The sequence below is a fragment of the Mobula birostris genome, unplaced genomic scaffold (assembly GCF_030028105.1).
Source record: "Mobula birostris isolate sMobBir1 unplaced genomic scaffold, sMobBir1.hap1 scaffold_1227, whole genome shotgun sequence".
NCBI lineage: Eukaryota > Metazoa > Chordata > Chondrichthyes > Myliobatiformes > Myliobatidae > Mobula > Mobula birostris.
The window spans coordinates 20189-43470 of NW_027274268.1; the positions used below are offsets into that span (position 1 = coordinate 20189).

A 23282-nucleotide genomic window follows, 5' to 3' on the forward strand; every position below is an offset into this window, starting at 1 on the left:
TCATTAACCATGAATGTAAAGAATGAAAAGATGTGGAACGCTTTATTCTTGTGAATATTTTATTATGAATAGTTAATTTTGCTTTAGAGTTTCTGTGCGAGAGCGGAAACGGGCTGCGACGAGGATCCCTGCGAGAACATATGTAATTGAGAAGAGGAAATCTTGTTGAGTCGAGTTTCACTTGGGCCAATAAAAAGTGAAGCTTAAGCGGAACTCCCATTGTGGGAGGGGACAGAGATAGGGTCGGGGCTCTGATCGTTTATCTCCGGAGATTCCGGAGTCGACTTTGCGGTAGTCGTTGTGTGAGTCTGTGGGACAGGTGAGTAGCAGGTAAGATCAGGTACGTTTGGTACCGGGATACCAAATTGCAACTAATGAAATGAAGTAAGGATACAGGATCAGGCGGTGTGTTGTAGCAGCTGATGTGGGAGCTGATGAGACCATTGCGATTCGTGATGACCACATCTGCAACAAGTTTGGGTAAATTTATTATCAAAGTACATATCGTCACCATATGCAATTCTGAGCTCCTCTCTGTATCGCACACATAATCCTGTATATTTCAATTAGGTCACCTCACAGCCTCCTATGCATCGATAAAACGTGCCCAACCTGGGTCGAGGTTTTTCTGTTCATCAACCCTGTCTACTGCCTGACCACTTATTGTACATGTCAAACCATTATTTGACTTTTTAAACAACGTCATGTTGAAGTTATCAGCGTTAGGTTCTACGTGCCTGGCTCTAGAAGACCTGAGTGGTAGGGAAAGATTAAGTAGGTTAGAGATTTATTCCTTGTAATGTACAAGGTAGAGGGGAGATTTGATAGAGGTATATAAAACTATGAGGGGTATCGCTAGGGTAAATGCAAGCAGGTTTTTTCCATTGAGGTTGGGTGGGACTACAATCAGAGGTCATGGGTTAAGGTTGAAAGATGAAAAGTTTAAGGGGAACATGAGGGGAAACTTCTTTGTTGAGATGGTTGTGAGAGTGTGGAACAAGCCGCCAGCACAACTGGTGCGTGCGAGCTGGATTTCAGTGTTTATGATGGTGGGGGTATGGCGGGCTATGGTCTGGGTTCAGGTCAATGGGGGTAGGCAGTTTAAATGGTTTCGGCATGGACTGGACGGATCGAAGGGCCGCTTTCTTACCTGTACTTTTCTATGACTAAAGAATAAGCCAATTAAGCTTTCGTAGCTTACAGTGTGCTAAAGACGATGAAACATCACATTTCACAATATTGTTTCCATCGGTTAGACACTTGTGCTTCAGTCGTGAAAGACTCCTGATCAGTCAAGACACTTCTTAGTTTGAGAATTCATCACCATATCTGTATTTCCCTTACAGTAGGATCTAATCTTACCAATAAACTACATCAAATTTTCTGGACTCTTGTGTTCCCTAGTGCACTTGTTGAACCTCAGAATTATTTTTCAATGACTTCACACAATTGAAATATTTTCTGAAATACAATGATTCTGAAATGCTGCATCTTTTTCTTGAGTTTCAGAAATGCTTGGCTATCTGATTCTGTCGCTGGTACTTTGCTTCCTGTACTGGCGGTACAGAGACAGGAAACAGATAACAAATATATTTGACAAGCATGTGTACATCACAGGCTGTGACTCTGGCTTTGGAAATCTTCTGGCCCAGCATCTGGACCAGCAGGGATTCCATGTTCTGGCTGCCTGTTTTACTGAGAAGGGTGCCGAAGAACTGAAGAGCAGGACATCATCGAGACTCAAAACAATTCAACTTGATGTTACCAAGTCTGAGAGCATTTGGAAGGCAGCAGAATTTGTAAAATCAGAGGTAAAGGGAAAAGGTAATTTAAATTTAAACCTTTATCTTTGCCATATAGAAATTGTCAATTCTTAGATCAGGGGTCGGCAACCTTTTTGCCTCTATGGGCTGGATCACGTATTAATAAGCGGACAGTGGGCCAGATAAATGCCATTAAAAAAAACTTGAAATTTTGGAATTATCCATTTAAATACATCTAGTTATGTTTTTCCTCAAATTAGTGAATAACACATGCTATAAAACCATTTGTGCTTAACCAAGGTTGCTAACTAGTAATCACAGAACTCAGTTTAGATTTTTTGTCCCACCATTGTTGGTGCCTCATCAGTTGTGATGCCAATTAGCTTCGACATATTAAGTTTCATTTCTGACATCATTTTCAGCAAAGCTTCAAAAATGTCTGCTCCAGTAACCGTGTCCTTCATAGGAATTAATTGAATAAACTCTTCAAAAATTTGAAAGGTTGAGGTCAGTCCTCGCACAAACACCGCAAGTTGAGCTGCATCTCTCAAGTCTGTACTCTCATCAAGCGCAATTGAAAAAAAAAATGCAATTCTTTGCAGGCATCCCTTAAACAACTTTTAACATTTGCTGACTGTCACGGACCTTGTGACGGGGATAAAGAACCAGCAGAAATAGAAACCACTTTGGAGTCTCGTATTGCTATAAACTACTAATATTTATTAGTAACTACGCAATACAGTAATATAAATGTAGATAAATCAAACAGCTTAGCAATGATTATATATAAAAGTAAGTGTGGAATATATATGTATGAAAAAACCAAGCTTTAATTCTAGGGGTAAAAAGATACAGTCTTACGATGTTGAGTAAAGTTCAGTTCAGTTCAGTTCGTGGTATTTAGTTGAGTAGTGATGGAGAGAGAGAGAGAGAGAGAGAGAGAGAGTTGAGTCTTCAGGTGAGCTGATGCCGTCGATCTTCTCGTCGTCCTCCGAAATCCTTTACAAGTCACCGATGTGACTTTAACCAGGGGGACCGGTCTTCCTGTGATGGAGCTATCACCCAGGCGAGGGTGGACACATAGACAACTCCCCACCAGTCAACCCCTTCTCCTCAAACTGGAGTAGCAACTTGGATCGATCCGCCTGATCGATCCTCCAAAACCCACTTTCTCTGCAGTCACAACAATGCTCATTCAGTGTCCAGATCATGTGTCCTGAGGTCTGTATCATTTGACCTCCCATTTATTTCACCAGACTGAGCATCACCTGTCATTCAAAGAGTCCCTCTGTCTGTAAAGGAGTACAAGCAGGCAACAAGTCCTTGGAAGTAACATCAACAACCTGCTGAAAATCATAACATCGAGTGTCCTCTGCCTTCGGTCACCATAGCAACCTTGGAGCTGCTCGCTGCCATCTCCAACTCCCAACTCAGTAAAAATCCAAAGTTACTTCCAATGCCTTAAAGTGACAGTCCAACTGTTAATCTTCGTCTCTCTCTCTCTCTTCAAAAGCAATATATCGGTGGTAAATAACTCCGTCTCTCTCTCTCCTTTCCAACCAAACCATCAATGATAAATGTCTCTCTCCAACAGTTAATAGGGGTACTCCTGGATCCCCTCACACTCCCCTTCTTCAGGGGAAAAAAAATTGTCGAAGACGATTTTTTTAAAATGTCCATTACAGGGTTTTAATCAATACAGGAAAAGAAACGTCAGATGACAAAGCAAAAATGTGTACAGTTTTCAACTTAACATCGGGATAAGCAATCAGCTATGACATTGTCAGTACCTTTCACATGTTTGATTTTTAAGTCACCTTCCTGCAGTACTAGACTCCAATTTAACAACCTTCTATTCTTATCCTTCATCTTAGTTAGAAACATCAACTGATTATAACCCATGTAAACCACAAGTGGTCTCTGAGCAACAGAAAGGTTTTGAGGTCTCTGATCATAGGCCTCAAAATGTTGTAAAGCCAGAATAAGTGCTAGTAATTCCTTTTCAACAGTTGAATAATTTTTCTGGTGTACATTAAAGTTCTTTGAGAAATAAGCTACTGGATGTTCAATAACATCCACTCCCTTCTGTAACAGTACTGCCCCAGCAGCTTCGTCACTAACCCTAGAAAATGGCTTTGTAAAATCAGGTGCTTTGAGCACAGGATGATAACACAGGATAGTTTCCAGGCGTTCAAATGCCTCCTGGTCATTGAATGTCACTCCATTCAAATCTTTCACTCTTCCCTAGGAGTTTTGTTAGGGGGAGAGCAATGTCAGCAAAGTTCTTACAGAATTTTCTATAATACCCAACCATTCCTAAAAACCTTCTCCAAGCTTTCTTGCTAGTTGGAACAGGAACTTCAGCAATTGTTTGAACCTCGGCCTGTACAGAAGCCAGATGGCCTTGGCCCACCACATAACTCAGATATGTAATTGTGGCATGGCCAAATTCACTTTTAGCGAGGTTCACCGTAAGATTGGCCTTGGAAAGTCTGTCAGACCATTTATCTACAGCTGCAATATGTTCTTGCCACGTGTCATTCCAGACCGCTAAGTCATTGATATGAGCCCCTGTGCTTTCTAATCCTCCAATCACAGAATTGATTATTCTTTGAAATGTTTCTAGAGCATTCTTCATCCTGAAGTGTAAAACATTGTATTCATACAGTCGAGATGGTGTCACAAATGTTGATATCTCTTTAACCCTCTCTGTTAAAGGAACACCCCAGTATCCTTTTAACAAGTCAATCTTAATAAGATATTTAGCCTTCCCCACTCCATCAATACAGTCATTCATTCTCTTTCTTTGTTCTTTCTTGTTTCTAATTCCTTGTTCAACCCTTTTACTTTCCTCAAAGTTCACTCTGTGAAGATACCATTTCATAGGCTGGGCTAAGTTCATAATGATGTCATTCACTGCAGCTGTGCACCATTTCAAAACACCAATTAGTCCTTTTACTTTTTTTTTCGGCGTTGGGTCCAACTGATGGACCTTATCAGTAATATTTTCCAAAACAATGAAATTCTGACATCTTGGTGAGTCTAGATTCAGTGGCCAAACATGCATTTCCATTCCATTATCAGATTTCATGACTCCATTTTGTACTCCAATAATTCTCACAGCTGCAATTTCCATAAACAAGTGTCTTATTTTGACGCGACCATTTTGTGAACGTCCCTTATTAAGGACACAAAGCTTACTAAATCGCTTCCAGAGTTCTCTGAGTAGGGTCAAAGGTCCTTTTGGCCTGTAACTGAACACAGGTTCCAACAAATTACCCTTCACTGCCTTCTGAATCGAATCTCCACCACTAAATAAAAGGAGGGGAACCCCCTCATTCCCATTTTCCTCATTTCTCACACAATGTGCTTTAATCATGGTCTTAGGAGTTGAGTTGAGCCGTTCCAAGGCTCCCTTGGTCTCTGTGTGATATGTAAATGACACCATGTGTTTAGCTTCTAATTCTCTAGCTATCCCCTGGAATGTTCTCGAAGTAAAGTTATTACCCTGGTCAAATTGAATTTCTTTGGGCAGACCTACCAGTGTGTAAAACTTACTGTATGCTGTTACCACAGTCTTGGTCTCAATGTTTTCAAAAGACTCTGCTTCAGGGGACCTAGACGCAGCACACGCAATTGTTAACACATACTGATAACCAGCTGCAGTCTTTTGCCAAGGAGCCCACTCAATTCACTACATTGTTCCCTAAACTAAGCCAGTAAAATTCCTTCACAATCCTATTCCCTGTCTCTCTCTCTCCATGATGCCCACCTAAGGGCATACTGTAAGCCATGTTTAAAATTTCAGCCTTGTAACCTTTCAAAACCACCACGTGACTTGCAGGCACTGTGGCTGGTCTCCACCTCCTCATCAACATCTCATCTTTAAGGTAACGTCCCACTGACTCTCTCTGAACCTCCTCTCCTCCTGTGAGAGCCATCTCCCTTAAAGCCACCATTCTAGAATCTTGCTTCCGTTCCTCGATAAAATCCTTTCTCAACAAAGCCAAACCTTTCTTATACACCTTACCCTTATCAGTTGTACTACCCTCTAAGTCCTGCTGAAATCTAGAAGGTAGAAATGTCTCTGACACATCATAATTTAAACCTCTGGTTTTCCTATCACAGGTCTTGCTATAGGCCTCAACAGCAGCTTTGCTCATTAGCTGAATTGCTGAAACACTCTTATCTTGGAGAACTGTCAACATGCCTCCATTGTTTACCAATTTCTGCATGAGAGGCTGATGAGAATATGAAAGAGGCTAAATAATCTCTTTATCAACTTCCTCGGACCTTCACTACGCCGTGTTTCCATCACAGAACACTGAATAACAGCATGACCTTGTAGGTGCTGAAATGTCCAAACAAAGTTCAACAAACGAGCACATCCTGTGTCAGCAGGCCTTTGTCCTGCAAGCAGGGCCAATGTTCGCGCAACCACTCCAACCTTTTCCAGCACTTTATCCAAAAGTCCAGGAACAGCACTTTTCCCATTACTTCCAACAACATTGACCTCAACAGGTTCTAAAACACAGTCTACTACAAATGACTGAGAATCCTCACTTTCCACTGGTACCAAGTTTAACCCCTTACTCACTGAAACAAGTCCATCTGACACACAAAAACTGCATTCCCTTTCAACCAAGTTAGTTACCTCAGACCTTAACTGAGTCTCAACATAAGGTTCAGAATCCTGTGAATCCACAGGTACTTCAACAACCTGAACGCAGGCAATTGGGACAGCTGCCTCTTCTGGGCTGTCATCACTTGTCCCAGTTTCAAATTCAAGGTCATCTCGAACCTCCCAGCTATTCTCTGGCAAACTCCTGTCTGGATTAAACTCAACCTCGTGGGTTAAAACTTCTTCGTCTGCTTTCTCAACAGACTCCTTCAGGGTAGGGGCATCCTCTGCCACTGGGTGTGTCCTGACCTCATCAGGAACACAACTTTTAAATTCATCACACAAAACAAGCCCTTCTGAGCTGTAAAAATCATCAGGGTCCGACTCTAATCCTCTTTGCTACAACCTCTCCTTTTTGAACTGTTTCTGTCTTTCTGCCACGTGATCTTCACATTGTCATTTCTCCCACTCGAGCTGTCTCTGTCTTTCTGCCTTTTCCCTTTGTCTTGCTTCTTCTCTCCATTTTTCTGCCTCTCTGGCCTCTCTCTCGAGCTGTTGTAATTTCAGTTCATGCTCCCTCCTTAATATTTCCAGCTGAAGCTGAAGCTCATCCTCAGTAGGTTCACCTTCCACGAACAACTCTAACGCCTCCTCATCAAATGTTCCCTTATCTATATAGTATTCAACTATTTTCCTTTGAATTTCTACCTTACTCACACCCTTCTTTACCTCAATTCTCAATTGTTTAGCAATGTCCCGCAACTCATACTGTTTAGCAAACTTCAAAGTCACCAGGTCTGGTGATTTCAGAAAGTCTCTAAAACCCATTTCTGCTGTTTTTCCACACAACCAAATCAACAGTCCAAATTCAAAAGGGATTTTCCCCAAATCAATTCAAACCAGCCTCCTGACCAATTTGTTCACATCGCGGACACAGGCCCCAATTTATGTCACGGACCCTGTGACGGGGATAAAGAACCAGCAGAAATAGAAACCACTTTGGAGTCCGGTATTGCTATAAACTACTAATATTTATTAGTAACTACGCAATACAGTAATATACATGTGGATAAATCACACAGGTTAGCAATGATTACATATAAAAGTAAGTGTGGAATTTATATGTATGAAAAAACCAAGCTTTAAGTCTAGGGGTAAAAAGATACAGTCTGTTGAGTAAAGTTCAGTTCAGTTCGTGGTATTTAGTTGAGTAGTGATGGAGAGAGAGAGAGAGAGAGTTGAGTCTTCAGGTGAGCTGATGCCGTCGATCTTCTCGTTGTCCTCCAAAATCCTTTACAAGTCACCGACCGTGACTTTAACCAGGGGGACCGGTTTTTCTGTGGTGGAGCTATCACCCCGGCAAGGGTGGACACATAGACAACTCCCCACCAGTCAACCCCTTTTTCACTGCTGGAATAGCAATTTGGATCGATCAGCTTGATCGATCCTCCAAAACCCACTTTCTCTGCAGTCACAACAATGCTCATTCAGTGTCCAGATCATGTGTCCTGAGGTCTGTATCATCTGACCTCCCATTTATTTCACCAGGCTGAGCATCACCTGTCATTCAAAGAGTCCCTCCCTCCTTTGTCTGTAAAGGAGTACAAGCAGGCAACAAGTCCTTGGAAGTAACATCAACAACCTGCTGAAAATCATAACATCGAGTGTCCTCCGCCTTCGGTCACCATAGCAACCTTGGAACTGCTCGCTGCCATCTCCAGCTCGCAACTCAGTAAAAATCCAAAGTTACTTCCAATGCCTTAAAGTGACAGTCCAACTGTTAATCTTCGTCTCTCTCTCTCTCTTCAAAAGCAATATATCGGTGGTAAATAACTCCGTCTCTCTCTCTCTCCTTTCCAACCAAACCATCAATGATAAATGTCTCTCTGCAAACAGTTAATAGGGGCACTCCTGGATCCCCTCACAACTTGCCGGGTGATCGTTCTTACTGACAGGCTGATAGATGCAAATAAAGACTTATTTTCAGGACAAACAGTAGCCACCACTGCCAGTAAACATTCTTTGACAAACTGTCCATTTGTAAAAGGCTTCATCTTTTCTGCAATACGTTTTGAGACCTTGTAGCCGGCACGGGTATCTCCTTCATTTTCACTGCTTTTTCAGCACTCAGCGTCTACCTTCCTGCGTTTTGCATTCATTGCCGTTGGAATTTTTTTGATTGTATTTCGAAACGCGAGTTATTCAACAAGTATCGTAGCACATGTAAATATCTGGATATTTAGCGTGGTTTTCTTGTTAAAACACAGTGACGTTGTTTCTGTTTACAAATTTGAATGATCCCATCTGAAAACCTGTGCGTGCACGGAGAGTATCTAATACATATTAATAAGGTAGTCTGCCTTCCCGTCATTCGTATATACCAGTGTTTGGTCTGGAACAAAAGGGAACCTGGGTCCAGTGTAAGAGGACGTCATGCATGTCCATCAGTTGGTTGTGTGAAACACTCAGAATAAGGAAAAACTGCTCGCGGGCCGGATAAGCATAGTATCTCAATATTTACTTGCGGGCCAGTCAAAATACCTTTGTGGGCCAGACCTGGCCCGCCGGCCGTAGGTTGCTACCCCTGTCTTAGATCATATTGCTTAATGTGAACTGTCCCTGTTTCTCAAATAAAGAGGGTCTAATCTGTTCTGTCGTGGGTTACTAAGAACAAACCATATTCTGGAAGAATTAAAACTAGAACGTTTATTTACAACAGCAAACAGGAAGTACATCTTTAACATACAGTTTCTAGATCATTCTCTCATTTCCGCGCATGCTCATAACTCTGTCCAATCACGTTCTTACACGTGACACGTGATATCACCATCTTCCTTTCCTTAAAAAGAAAAACAATTAGCAACATTAAACAAACAGAAGCATCATTTAACATGTCTCTATCAGTCTCTCTGGGGGTTTAAGAACATAAGTAGACCTTCTAAGTGGTTCACACAGTTCTTGTGTTTCGTTGTTATTTCCTTGTTTTGTCCGGTCTGCACCAGTTAACTGAAACTCTGAAGTTGGCTCTTTCTTAAGGTCTTTGAGAAGAAATCGCAATTCATCCATTAACTGTGTAATCTCTTTTTTATGCTGAGACTTCATCATTTCAATAAAACTTCTCAATTCCTTCACTTGTGCTTTCACTTCTTCAATTGGATCCTGATTCTTGTCACTCTTTGGCTTCAGATCCGTATTGTACTGTACCGGCAAGTCATAGAAACATAGAAACATAGAAAATAGGTGCAGGAGTAGGCCATTCGGCCCTTCGAGCCTGCACCGCCATTTATTATGATCATGGCTGATCATCCAACTCAGAACACCGCCCCAGCCTTCCCTCCATACCCCCTGACCCCCGTAGCCACAAGGGCCATATCTAACTCCCTCTTAAATATAGCCAATGAACTGGCCTCAACTGTTTCCTGTGGCAGAGAATTCCACAGATTCACCACTCTCTGTGTGAAGAAGTTTTTCCTAATCTCGGTCCTAAAAGGCTTCCCCTCTATCCTCAAACTGTGACCCCTCGTTCTGGACTTCCCCAACTTCGGGAACAATCTTCCTGCATCTAGCCTGTCCAATCCCTTTAGGATCTTATACGTTTCAATCAGATCCCCCCTCAATCTTCTAAATTCCAACGAGTACAAGCCCAGTTCATCCAGTCTTTCTTCATATGAAAGTCCTGCCATCCCAGGAATCAATCTGGTGAACCTTCTCTGTACTCCCTCTATGGCAAGGATGTCTTTCCTCAGATTAGGGGACCAAAACTGCACACAATACTCCAGGTGTGGTCTCACCAAGGCCTTGTACAACTGCAGTAGTACCTCCCTGCTCCTGTAGTCAAATCCTCTCGGTATAAATGCCAGCATACCATTCGCCTTTTTCACCGCCTGCTGTACCTGCATGCCCACTTTCAATGACTGGTGTATAATGACACCCAGGTCTCGTTGCACCTCCCCTTTTCCTAATCGGCCACCATTCAGATAATAATCTGTTTTCCTATTTTTGCCACCAAAGTGGATAACTTCACATTTATCCACATTAAATTGCATCTGCCATGAATTTGCCCACTCACCCAACCTATCCAAGTCACCCTGCATCCTCTTAGCATCCTCCTCACAGCTAACACTGCCACCCAGCTTCGTGTCATCCGCAATCTTGGAGATGCTGCATTTAATTCCCTTATCCAAGTCATTAATATATATTGTAAACAACTGGGGTCCCAGCACTGAGCCTTGCGGTACCCCACTAGTCACCGCCTGCCATTCTGAAAAGGTCCCGTTTATTCCCACTCTTTGCTTCCTGTCTGCTAACCAACTCTCCACCCACACCAATACCTTACCCCCAATACCGTGTGCTTTAAGTTTGCACACTAATCTCCTGTGTGGGACTGTGTCCACTGTATTCTGACTCTGTATCACTGTCCAGGACTAAGACTCTTTTTACCAAATTCAGTACATATTTTGGCACTACCACAAATGAAAGTATGTGCTCAATATTTTTGTGTGATACTTTTGCCACACATGTTCCTTTAACTGGAATGTCTGCACCTGAATACCCAGTCACTTATATTTGTCTGATGTAACTTTGGTCTTGGCTTTAATGCATTAAACTCAAATTCTGCAAGAACATTTACTTGTGCTCCAGTATCTAATTTAAACAGAATAATGTTTTGGTTCACTTGCAATGGCAAAGTCTAGTCATTTTTACTTCCTTTGTTTTCACAAAGCACATCTATATAAAGCTTCTCGAGTTCATTTTCAAGCACTGCATTTACGTGTTTTATTTCGTTTTTACTTCTGCAACAGCGTGAAAAATGATTACTGTTACCACAGTTGTTGCACATTTTCTGAAATGCTGGACACTTTTTAGGTCAGTGCTCCCGCCCACAGCGATCACAAAGTTTTTTTTGTTTCAGATGACGTCTTGTTCTCTGTCAGTTTCGTTGCCGTTGTATTATTTTTTCTAATACGTTTGCGCACCATGTGTACATTGCAGTTCTCAATAAAAAGCTCTTTAGCCTGTGACATCACGGTCTCAGAAGCTTTGCAGAGTGCCACAGCTTTTTCCAAATTCAAATCTTGTTCTAATAGTCTTTCTCTCAGACCATTATCCAGAATGCCGCAAACAGTTCTGTCTTTAATGAGAGAGTCTGTAAGCTCTGCAAACTCGCATCTTTTACTGTGGTTTCTCAACTCCCTAACAAATTAATCAATCGTTTGACCAGGTCTCTGCTGACATTTGAAAAAATTGTAGTGCTCGTATGTCACATTACACTTCGGTATACAAAATGCTTCAAATTTGTTGATTATCACTCTTGGATTCAAATTATCTCCATTTTCTCATCCGCTATTGCATGGAGTAGGATCGCTGCTTTCGTTTTTTCTGTTTTATTTTCTGCTCCGATCGCCAATAAATAAATTTCAAAATGCTGTTTAAATCTTTTCCAATTTTCAGCTACGTTTCCAGTCAGCTGAAGCGTTGATGGGGGTTGCAGAACATCCATTTTTAAAGCTGTTAGTAAACAACGAAAAAGTTTGCGCTCTTTTTGTTCGATTATCTTTGCTTCTCCCGTGTTAGTGAAACGAATTATTCTTCCAGACCGACTTCTGATACCATGGTGTGTTCTTTATATGTACCGTGAGTTAAAAGAACAAACCATATTCTGGAAGAATTAAAGCTAGAACTTTTATTTACAACAGCAAGCACGTCTTTAACATACAGTTTCTAGATCATTCTCTCATTTCTACGCATGCTCATAACTTTGTCCAATCATGTTCTTACACATGACATGTGGTATCACCATATGTTTAAAAAATGTAATGCAGTAAAAGCGTTTTCAAAATCTTCAGTAATCAAATCAGTTTTAATATGATTGGCTTATGTTGATAAATTTGTCAATTTTCTGGCAGCAGTACAATGCAAAACCAAATAGAGAAGATAAAAAAGTGATAAAAAAGTGATGTCTTTATGAAGAGGTGATCAACTTGGAAGGCAAATGCTAGCCTTTCAAGTGAAACTCATGTATCATAATAGCAACAAAAAAAGAAAAGTCACCTTAAAAGGCTTGGGACAGGCATGTTCATGGAATTAATCCTGTGTGTAAAATTCAATATGAATTCCATAAGACATAGGAGCAGAATTTGGCCATGTAGCCCACTGGGTCTGCTCTGTTATTCCATCAATGCTGATCCATTTCCCTCTCAGCCCCAACCTCCTGCCTTCTCCCCATAACCTTTCATGCCCTGACTATTCAAGAATGCATCAACCTTTGCCTTAAATATATCCAACCACTTGGCCTTCACAGCTGCCCATGACAATGAATTCCACGGATTCACCACTCTCTGGCTAAAGAAATTCCTCCACACCTTCATCCTAAATATATAGCGCTCTATTCTGAGGCTGTGCCTTCTGGCCCTAGGCTCCCCCACCATTGGACGAATTGAAGGTGTTGCATTTTAGAAGGTCAAACGCAAGGGGAAAGTAAATGATAGGACCATTAAGAACACAAGCTTTCAGTTGGATTTTGAGGTGCAGGTGCATAACTCCCTAAAAGTGGCAACATGGGTGGATGAGGTGGTAAAGATAGCAGAAGGGCATTGAGTGTACAAATTGGGAGTTCATGTTGAAGCATGTAAAACAGTAGTTGGGTCACATTTGGAGTATTAAGTGCAGCAACTATATTTCATTAGGAGGTCAAGGAGAATTTTATGTCACCCAGAACACTCACAAATGTCTACAAATGTACCATGGAAAGCATTCTAACTGGTTCCATCACTGTCTGGTATTGAGGTGGTGGGGGGGGAGGGTCTACTGCACAGGATTGAAACAAGCTGCAAAGAGTTGTGAACTTAGTCAACTCCATCATGGCACTAGACTCCGTAGTATCCAGGACACCTTCAGAGAGCGATGTCTCAAAAAGACGGCATCCATCATTAAGGACTCCCACCACCCAGGTTATGCTTCGTTCTCGTTCCTACCATCAGGGAGGACATGCAGAAGCCTGAAGGCACACAATCAATGATTCAGGAGCATGCAAATGTACAGATATTACTACTGCCAATTCCATGCCTTTCCAATCCCCTCTGCGACTGAAAGCCAATTTATTCTCTCATTGACCTGCTTCTGATGAAGGGTCTTTGTTCTGAAGCATTAGCTCTGTTACAGTTTGCACAGATGTTTTCATAAGACCATAAGGCAAAGGAGCAGAATGCCATCCAGCATATTGAATCTAAAGGGACATCATGTTATCCCCCTCTGCTCTGCCTCCTGTGGCAGGAGATCCACGGTGGTGTAGTGTTTAGCACAGCACTTTACAATACAGTTGACCCTGGTTCAGTTCCCGCCTCTGCTTGTAAGAGTTTCTACGTACTCGCCGTGTACATGTGGGTTTCTTCTGGGTGACTCTATTTCCTCCCACGGTCCAAAGAAGAACTGGTTGGTAGGTGAACTGGTCATTGTAAATTGTCCTGTGATTAGGCTAGAGTAAAATCGGGGGAGTTCTGAGTGGTGTGGGTTTAAGGGCCACAAAGGACTGTTCACACTGTATCTCAATAAATGAATCCTTTGTTAGACATGGTTTCCATGCTCTTAAGAGTATTGCTGGCATTTTCTGTAGGTTGATTGAATTCCGTGTTGTCTTTGGAGAGACTGTTCTGATTTGATTTCTGGTTGGTTAGGACACATCAGGAACAGTACATTTTGGCTCAGGTAAGTGGGTACCACAATTAAGTCAAAGTTTCATGGAAATAGTTTAAAAGGTATACAAAGAAAGAGACAAATCATCAGTTAACTGACTCTAATTAGGAACAGCTCAGCAACAGTCTCCTGTCCCAATTAAACACCATGATGTTCCAAATAAACAAAAGGCATCCTGGCTGTTTTCTCGATTTTCTGTTTTTATTCTTTGTGTCAAATAGGAGACTGATTAACCGATGGCTCAATTAATTGGAATCCACTGCCGTGATTAAATTTATTTCTTAGACTTTTGAATTGAATTGACTTTATTTCTTACATCCTTCATATACATGAGTAAAGATCTTTGTTATGTCTCCGTCTAAATGTGCAATTTATGGTAATTTATAATAAATAGTATATACAACAGGACAATCAGTGTAACATAGAAATAGGATTGTATCAGCATGAATTAATTCATCTGATTGCCTGGTGGAAGGAGCTGTCCCGGAGCCTGTTGGTCCTGGCTTTTATGCTACAGTACCGCTTCCCGGATGGTAGCAGCTGGAACCGTTTGTGAGTTGGGGTGACTCGGGTCCCCAGTGATCCTTCAGGCCCTTTTAACACACCTGTCTTTCTGATTCTGGAGGGTGGAGGTACTGTTATGTCCACCCCCTCCCACCCCACCCATTTAGTTTGCTGTTTTATTTCTAGCTACGAGCTCTCAATGCCTAATTGTAAGTTTGCAGCTGTTGTTGATTACTTTTATTTGTGTTGTTAGCAACTAACCGTCATCATCAGATTGACCATTCTGAAGCAGGAAGCACTTTGTTCGGAGTCAAAGGAGTTTTGATATATATTTGAATCCGTCTTTTGTGAGAATGCCTAAAATACTGTCTTTTCACACAGCTGCTTGTATACTGTGATATATTGGTGATCATTAAAACAGTCTTCAAACTATAACTACACCGGGAATGGAGTCTACCTATCTGCCTAGCTTAAGGAAACGGGAAAAGCTCTTGAGTGAAGGCAGAAAAGGTGTCCCTGCATCTAGTGCGAGTCAGTTCCATTAAATTCCTGGCATCCTTTTGATCTGTGGCACTTGCAGTCTTTTGAGCGAGTGTAGTGGGTTTGGTTGATTAGACCCAAACAATCTGTGTTTCCAGGAGATGTGCTAACAAGCATACAAGAACAATAAAGTAATTTAAGCTTATTTATTTTTATAAAATAGAAAGCACAAATAAAGCACACAAAATACAAAGATTTCAGAGCTCACGATTCTTAGATACTACTTGTTGCTGTGTCAGGGGGAGCTCCGAATTTCGACTCACTCATGAAACCACCCCTGGGTCCAAGCTCTGATCGTGACTTCCAGTCAGTGCAAAGTACAAAAAATCAGTGAAAGGCACCCCAGTAAATACAAGTGTGATAAGCATAGAGAGACCCAGAAACAGTCAAACTCTTTGATCTTTTGTTCTAATGCCTGTTTTTTATTCAAACAATATGTGTTCATTAACACAGTGTTCAGCTTATCCTTCTAAATCATTATAATAGGCATCCATTAGTCTCGTGAGACCATGGATTTGCGCCTTGGAAGGTTCCGGGGCGCAGGCCTGGGCAAGGTTGTCTGGAAGACTGGCAGTTGCCCATGCTGCTAGTCTCCCCACTCCACGCCACAGATATTGTCCAAGGGAAGGGCACTAGGGCCGATACAGCTTGGCACCGGTGTCGTCGCAGAGCAATGTGTGGTTCAGTGTCTTGCTCAAGGACACAACACGCTGCCTCAGCTTAGGCTCAAACTAGCGACCTTCAGATCACTAGACAGACACCTTAACCTCTTGGCCACGCACCAACACTTCTAAATTAATTAAACACTTTAATAGTTACTATTCATCCATTACTCCACCAAGAATTTAAATATAAGACAAGGAGCATGATGAACCTGTAACACTAGGGCAACAGCATTAACGTTTTGTATGTGGACTGCATATAAGTGCGTGTGTGTGTGTCTGTGCGTGTGTGTGTGTGTGTGTGTGTATATAAAAATATAATTTTTTTGGCTTCAATATGGGTTTTATGTGTGAAATCACAAGACACTATTAGGGGCCAATCAATTATAATAAAGGGTAATCTGACATTAAATTTTTTTTTTGTTCATTTCAACAATTATAGGACTCTGGGGGCTGGTTAACAATGCTGGCATCATGAACGCCACTGTACCTATTGACGGCTTATGATAGATGATTACAGAGCCGTGTTGAATGTCAACCTGGTTGGACTTATTGAGGTCACACTGAGTGTACTTCCACTGATAAAGCGGGCACGAGGCAGAATAGTGAATATTGCAAGTGTATTTGGAAGGATCAGCCCTGTAAGTGGACCATATTGCATCTCTAAATTTGGTGTAGAAGCTTTCAATGACAGTCTCAGGTGAGTTTGAAATTAAGATGCTCTCCTTGATACTTCTGTTTATGTATCAACATAATAGAGTAGAGTTCTTTTAATCTGGCATTTTGTTTTTCGGGAATCCTGGTGGTTCACTATCCGACTTGCTCCTGCTGCAGGATATCAGCCAGGAACTGAGAGTGAGCCCTGAGCCAAGATCTGGTACCAGGGCTTGGGGACCAGAGCACCAGGGGCCAGGAAATTTGTCATCTTTGTGGCTGGAGTCAGGGACCAGAGTGCTTGTATATTTCCTCTTCCATTTAGACTCTATGGTAGTGATGGGGGAAGAAGGAAATGGCTGATGAACTGAATGGGTATTTTGCATCAGTCTTCACTGTAGAAGACACTAGCAGTATGTCAGAGGTTTGAGAATGTCAGGGGATAGAAGTGAGTGAAGTTGTCGTTACTAAGGAGAAAGTTCTTGGGAATCTGAAAGGTCTGAAGGTAGCTGAGTTACCTGGACCAGATGGTATATACCCCAGCATTCTGAAAGAGGTAGCTGAAGAGATTCTGGAGGCATTACTAATGACCTTTCAGGAACCAATTGATTCTGGCATGGTTTTGGAGGAATGGAAAATTGCAAATGTCACTCCACTCTTCCAGAAGGGAGGAGGGAGAACAATGGAAACTGTAGGCCAGTTAGTCTGACCTCAGTGGTTGGGAAGATGTTGGAGTTGATTCTTAAGGATGTAGTTTCGGTGTACTTGGAAACACATGATAAAATAGGCTGCAGTCAGCATGGTGTCCTTAGGTGAAAAACTTCCCTGACAAATCTGTTGGAATTCTTTGAAGAAATAACAAGCAGGATAGATAAAGGAGAATTGGTGGATGTTGAATACTTGGATTTTCTGAAAGCCTTTAACAAGTTGCCACACATGTGGCTGCTTCAGAAGCTAAGAGCCCATGGTATTACAAGAAAGATACTCGTGTGGATAAAGCAGTGGTTGATTGGCAAGAGGGAAATAGTGGGAATAATGCAAGCTTTTTCCGGTTGTCTGCCAGTGACCAGTGGTGTATAACTGGAGTATGTGTTGGGACAGCTTTTTTACGTTATATATCTATGATTTGTATAACAGAATTGATGGCTTTGTGGCCAGGTTTGCAGACGATATGTAGATATATGGAGGGGCAGGTAGTTTTGAGGAAGATGAGAGGCTACAGAAGGACTTAGACAGATTAAGAGAATGGGCAAAGAATTGGCAGATGGTATACAGTGTTGGGAAGTGAATCGTCATGCACTTTGGGAGAAGAAATAAAAGGGAAGACTATTTTCTAAATGGAGAGAAAATACAAAAATTTGAGGTGCAAAGGGATTTCATGCAAGATTCCATAAAGGTTAACAACAGGAATTCTGCAGATGCTGGAAATTCAAGCAACACACATCAAAGTTGCTGGTGAACGCAGCAGGCCAGGCAGCATCTGTAGGAAGAGGTGCAGTCGACGTTTCAGGCCGAGACCCTTCGTCAGGACTAACTGCAGTCGACGTTTCAGGCCGAGACCTGAAACTTCGTTAGTCCTGACAAAGGGTCTCGGCCTGAAACGTCGAATGCACCTCTTCCTACAGATGCTGCCTGGCCTGCTGCGTTCACCAGCAACTTTGATGTGTGTTCCATAAAGGTTAATTTTTTATTTGAGTTTGTGGTGAGGATGGAAAATGTAGTTCACATACATTTCGAGAGGACTAGAATACAAAGCAAGGATGTAATTGAGGTTTTATAAAACATTGGTGAGGCCTCACTTGGTGTACTGTGAGCAGTTTTAAGCCCCTTATCTAAGATAAAATTTGCTGATATTGGAGAGGGTTCAAAGAAGGATCACAAAAATGATTCTGGGATTGAAAGGTTTGTCATATGAGGAGTGTTTGCTGGCTCCAGGTGTCTATTCACTGAAATTCAGAAGATTAAGGGGTGATCTCATTGAAATATTGATTGTTGAAGGGCCTGGACAGGAAGTATGCGGAGGCGTTTCCTGTGGTGGAGGAGTTTAAGACTAGAGGACACAGCCTCAGAATAGAGGAACGTCCATTTACAACAGAGATGAGGAGGAATTTCATTAGCCAGAGAGTGGTTAATCTGTGAAATTTATTGCCTCATATGGCTGTGGAGGTCAGATCGCTGGAAACACTTAAGACAGAAATCTCAACCAGAAATAGCGACTGCACATCTTTCCATAGATGCTGGCTGGCCTGCTGTGTTCCTCTGGCATTTTGTGTGTGTTACCTGTTTATTCAACCTTCTTTTTAATGAACATCATTTTGTATTTTATTTTCATTTTTAATCTTTACTCTTTGTAAGTCACCTGGAATTACATCTTCTGTAGGAAAAATGCTGTATAACTTTATTATTATTATTACTTCATAAAAGATTGACTGGGTCCCCTCATAGTCTATCACTTAACGCAGCTTGAACATTATAATACATAAAATAAAAAAGGACTTAGAAAACAAAAGCCAATAGATAAAAGTTTGTAACAACATGATGGTTTTATTTTGTAATTTTGCAGGAGAGATATGAAGTGTTTTGGAGTGAAAGTAGCTTGTATTGAGCCAGGTTTTTTCAAAACACCCATGGGTAATATCGACGACATAGGGCAGGAAATGAACAGGCTGTGGAGTAGGTTACCGCCAGATGTACAAGAAGAATATGGGCATGATTACATGGATAAAGGTTAGTTGTTTTTATCTTATATATATTTAGATGTTTTTAATTAAAGATATCCAATTATGAACTTGTGATCCAAATAGATACATTACCTAAAGGAAGCTTGTCTCAATAAATATTATTCATCCACTGCTATGCTTCACCTGTAGATAGCAGAATAGTGTAGAAAATGCAAAATCCATCTTTATTAGTTTTTTATGTTTATATATAAATTGTTCAAATGAATTGGTCCAACTTAATATAGAGAATGTATACAGCCTGAAATCTTATCCTTCACAGATATTCACAAAACAATAAATCCCAAAGAATGAATGATAGAAACATCAGAAACGTAAAGCCCAGCCACTCCTTCACACCTTCCATGCACAAGCAGCAGCTGAGGCACTGATTTCCTCTCCCTCCCCACCCCACCACCCTCCCATCATGCAAGTGTACGGGGTCTTTGTTTTGTTACATTTAAAGTGGTGACTTTGTTATGTTAATCTGGGGAATGCGGCTTTGTTGTGCTTTAACGCTGAAGAGAGTTTGCGCTAACAGTCGTTTTACTTTAAAATGAGATAACAGGGTTCTATTAGCCAATGGGTGGTTATGTATCGTTTTGTTTTCGGATACCATGCTGTATGATATGACTGTGGACTGAGTTTTGGCGGGGAGTCGGAGGAGAGACGAGGAAGACCGCGGACGTGTGGAGAGGCTCCGGTCGATCACTCAGGGTGGTCCCGAGCCGTGAGTCGACGGAATTCGGGTGGTCGTCTGAAGTCGAATTGAGCTCCAATGTAGCGCGCAAAGAACTTGGACTTTGATAAGTGTTGGCGCCTTTTTTTTCATTACTTTCCTCTCTGTATCAAATGTATATTAATGTCATAGAATTAGTCATATCTATAAAGTGTATTTGTTAAAATTTACTGGGTGTGCTGGCTGATGATTGATGTTTGTGATTGATTCGGGCGGCAACCAACCCTGTGGGGAGTGTTGAGGCGGGTGCTGGGCTGGATTTCCCCCAGACATACACGAGCCAATATAACTGAATGTTACACAAGCAATAGCAAAAGCCCCCAGGAAGACCCGGATCTAGAGTCCCATGAAAACCTACAGTCCATAATCAGCACTTCGGTTTCTCAGGCAGGTTTTCTCTCTCCCTCCATCGAGGGAGGGAGGGAAGAGAGAGGGGCGAGAGGAAGAAAGAGAGAGGAGAGAGAAGAGAGAGGGAGAGAGAGAGAGAGAGAGAGGCTGACAGCTTGCTCTAATCTTTTACAACCCTCAGGTTCCCTCTAAACTTTTCACTTTTCACTCTTAACCCATGACCTCTGGTTGCAGTCCCACCCAACCTCAGTGGGAAAAAGCCTGCTTGCACTTACCCGACATGTACCCCTCCTAATTTTGTATACCAAATCTGCTCTCAATCTTTTATGCTCCAAGGAATAAAGTCCTAACTCATTTAATACTTTCTTATAACTCAGGTCTTCCAAAGCTGGCAACATCCTTGTAAATTTTCTCTGTACTCTTTCAATCTTATTTACTGCTGTGTCTGTAGACTTTAAACTATTGACACAATAGTAGATAGTCTATAGTGACACTGATGTAAAATTTCATTTAAAAATTCCTTTCTTCCTGTATCATAGAAAATAGGCCACATTATCCCTTTCGGTGGTGTGAGTCAGGAATCTTGATTTTAAACTGTCAAAGATTTCAGAGAATGGAACCACAATTTGGAGCGTTAATATACACAGTTTCAGTAATTCTATATATCGTAATAATGCAAAATGAATGTGAGGAAGGAGTACAGATGGTCCATTCATTCTAGATTGCATGGTTGCATCCCAGTTCCTCAAACCGCCAGCCCACTAGCAGCAGCTGCATGCAGTCTCCCAGAAGGGAGGGGAAGCCGATATACCCATCATCAATCGAAGAGAAAGAATCCATTAAATTCTTCCTCAGTCACCTGGGTTACAAGAGACACGAGGAGTAATAAAATGGGATTTTATTGGAGTGAGAGGCTGGAGATATAAAAGTTGAGGTCTGTCAGGGACTTCCTGTTTGATTTCAGGTAGCAAGAACCATTTCTTGGAGAAGAGGCAGGAACTCCACCTGTTTCCTCTTGTGAGAGCACACAGGTTGTTGTCTATTTCAACAATATTTGAGTAATCTTCTGTATATATTGATTGATTAAACCGTTTTGTAAAAATGTAAAACTATGGCAATTACAAATGTCATCACGCTACCACATGATGCACGTGCGCCTCGCTAAAAGTAAGCTCAGAGTCAGACCACATTTCACCAGTGTGGTGAATTTGTTACAATAGACAATAGGTGCAGGAGTAGGCCATTCGGCCCGTCGAGCCAGCACCGCCATTCACTGTAATCATGTTACCACTTGCAGCTATGGAGGCCAGGTTGCTGGGTGTATTTAAGGCAGAGATTGATAGGTTCTTGATTGGACATGGCATCAAAGGTTATAAGAAGGAGGCTGGGAACTGGGTTGAGGAGGAGAAAAAAGGATCCACCATGATTGAATGGCGGAGCAAACCCGATGGGCCAGACGGCCTCATTCTGCTCCTATGTCTTGTGGTCTTGTTTCGGACTCCCAGATCTTCCTGGTTTGGAGTTACGAAACATAACACCGAGAGTGAGCCTTTACTGCACAAGTCAACAACTCATCACAAAAATTAGCAGACTCCTAGGAAAATAAAATCTATCTGAAAACACTTCACCTTTCCTTTGTGCAAACAATATGTATCTCTAATACTCTGCCGTCTGTTATATATGGTGCTTATCAATATCATAGTTGAAAAACAATTTTCTTTAAATGTACTTTTCATATTGTTTTACAGTCTCTTTAATCCTGACAATAAAGTGGAGAAGCAACTCAACCCAGATTTGATGAAAGTGGTGTGGTGCCTGAATCATGCTCTGACTTCTCTTCATCCTCGTACTCGGTACTCTGCTGGAATCGATGCAAAGATATTTTGGATTCCTCTCTCCTACATGCCAACTGCTATCTCTGATTTTCTGCTCAGTATAGGTAAAATCAAGCCAGCAAAAACTCTCTTTTAGCATTGTTTTGGGATTGAGTATGATGAAGAGGAAATAGTACTAGTGACACTAATGTAAAATATGATGTGATCCCTTTCTTTCTGTATCATAGAAAACAGGCAATGTTATTGCTTTCTCCGGTGTCAGTCAGTATCTTAACTTTCAAAACTATCAAAGATTTTGGAGAATAGAATCAAAATTTGGAGTAAATTTGAGGTGTGGATTTTGAGGTGTTATCAATTAAAAGACATTTATCACTGCTGAAGTTTCAATGTTCTGGTCAAAAATAAAAGGTCACGAATTGATTTATGTGTCTTTCTTGATTTTGTAGTTTCTTGTATTGTATAAATATATATTTTACAAATGTTAAGAAATGTTCCTCAGCCACCCAGTTGAATTTTTGGAAGGCAGTGAATGAATCCTTTCAAGGCTTTTTAGAGTTTACAGAGAATTGTGTAAGGAAAGCTCCCAGAAACATCCAGTGAGCGACAGTAATGATTACAGTAATGCCTGGTAATGATTAGGTCAGAGGAGAATGGCCAGACTGGTTAAGTTTACAGGACGGTGACAGTAATTCAAGTTCAGCTGGAGGGGTAGCCAATCAGGACCGAGGCAAGCAGTGGACTCCTACCTAAATGTGAGCAGTCCCAGAGAGAAACACCACAAACTGTGCACTGAGAACGTTACCTCGACTGCTGATGAAATGCCTGCAGGCTAATTGCAAAGTGAAAACAGATCTCTACAAAGTGATCTAAATTAATTACAAATATAAAACATAAATAACTGATTGTGTAAGTATTCACCCCTCCCCCTTAATGTGAGGCACCAAGTAATCACTGGTGCTGTCAATTGGTTTTGGAAGTCACAGAGCTGGTTAAATGGAGATTTGTTTTTGGAGGCCTGTGTGCAGTCAAGGTGTTTCAATTGACTGTAGTGAAAATACACCGGTCTCTGGAAGGGTCAACTGCTGGTGAGTCAGTATCCTGGGGAAAAACTACACCATGAAGACAAAAGAACACTCTAAACAACTCTGTGAAAAGGTTATTGAAAAGCACAAGTCAGGAGTTGGATACGATAAAATTTTCAAGTCAC

General features: G+C 41.5%; 1 pseudogene; it reads left to right on the plus strand.

Moving 5' to 3' along the window:
• Positions 1–295: 295 nt before the first annotated feature.
• Positions 296–22482, plus strand: LOC140192369 (dehydrogenase/reductase SDR family member 9-like; annotated as a pseudogene).
• The last annotated feature ends 800 nt before the right edge of the window (positions 22483–23282 follow it).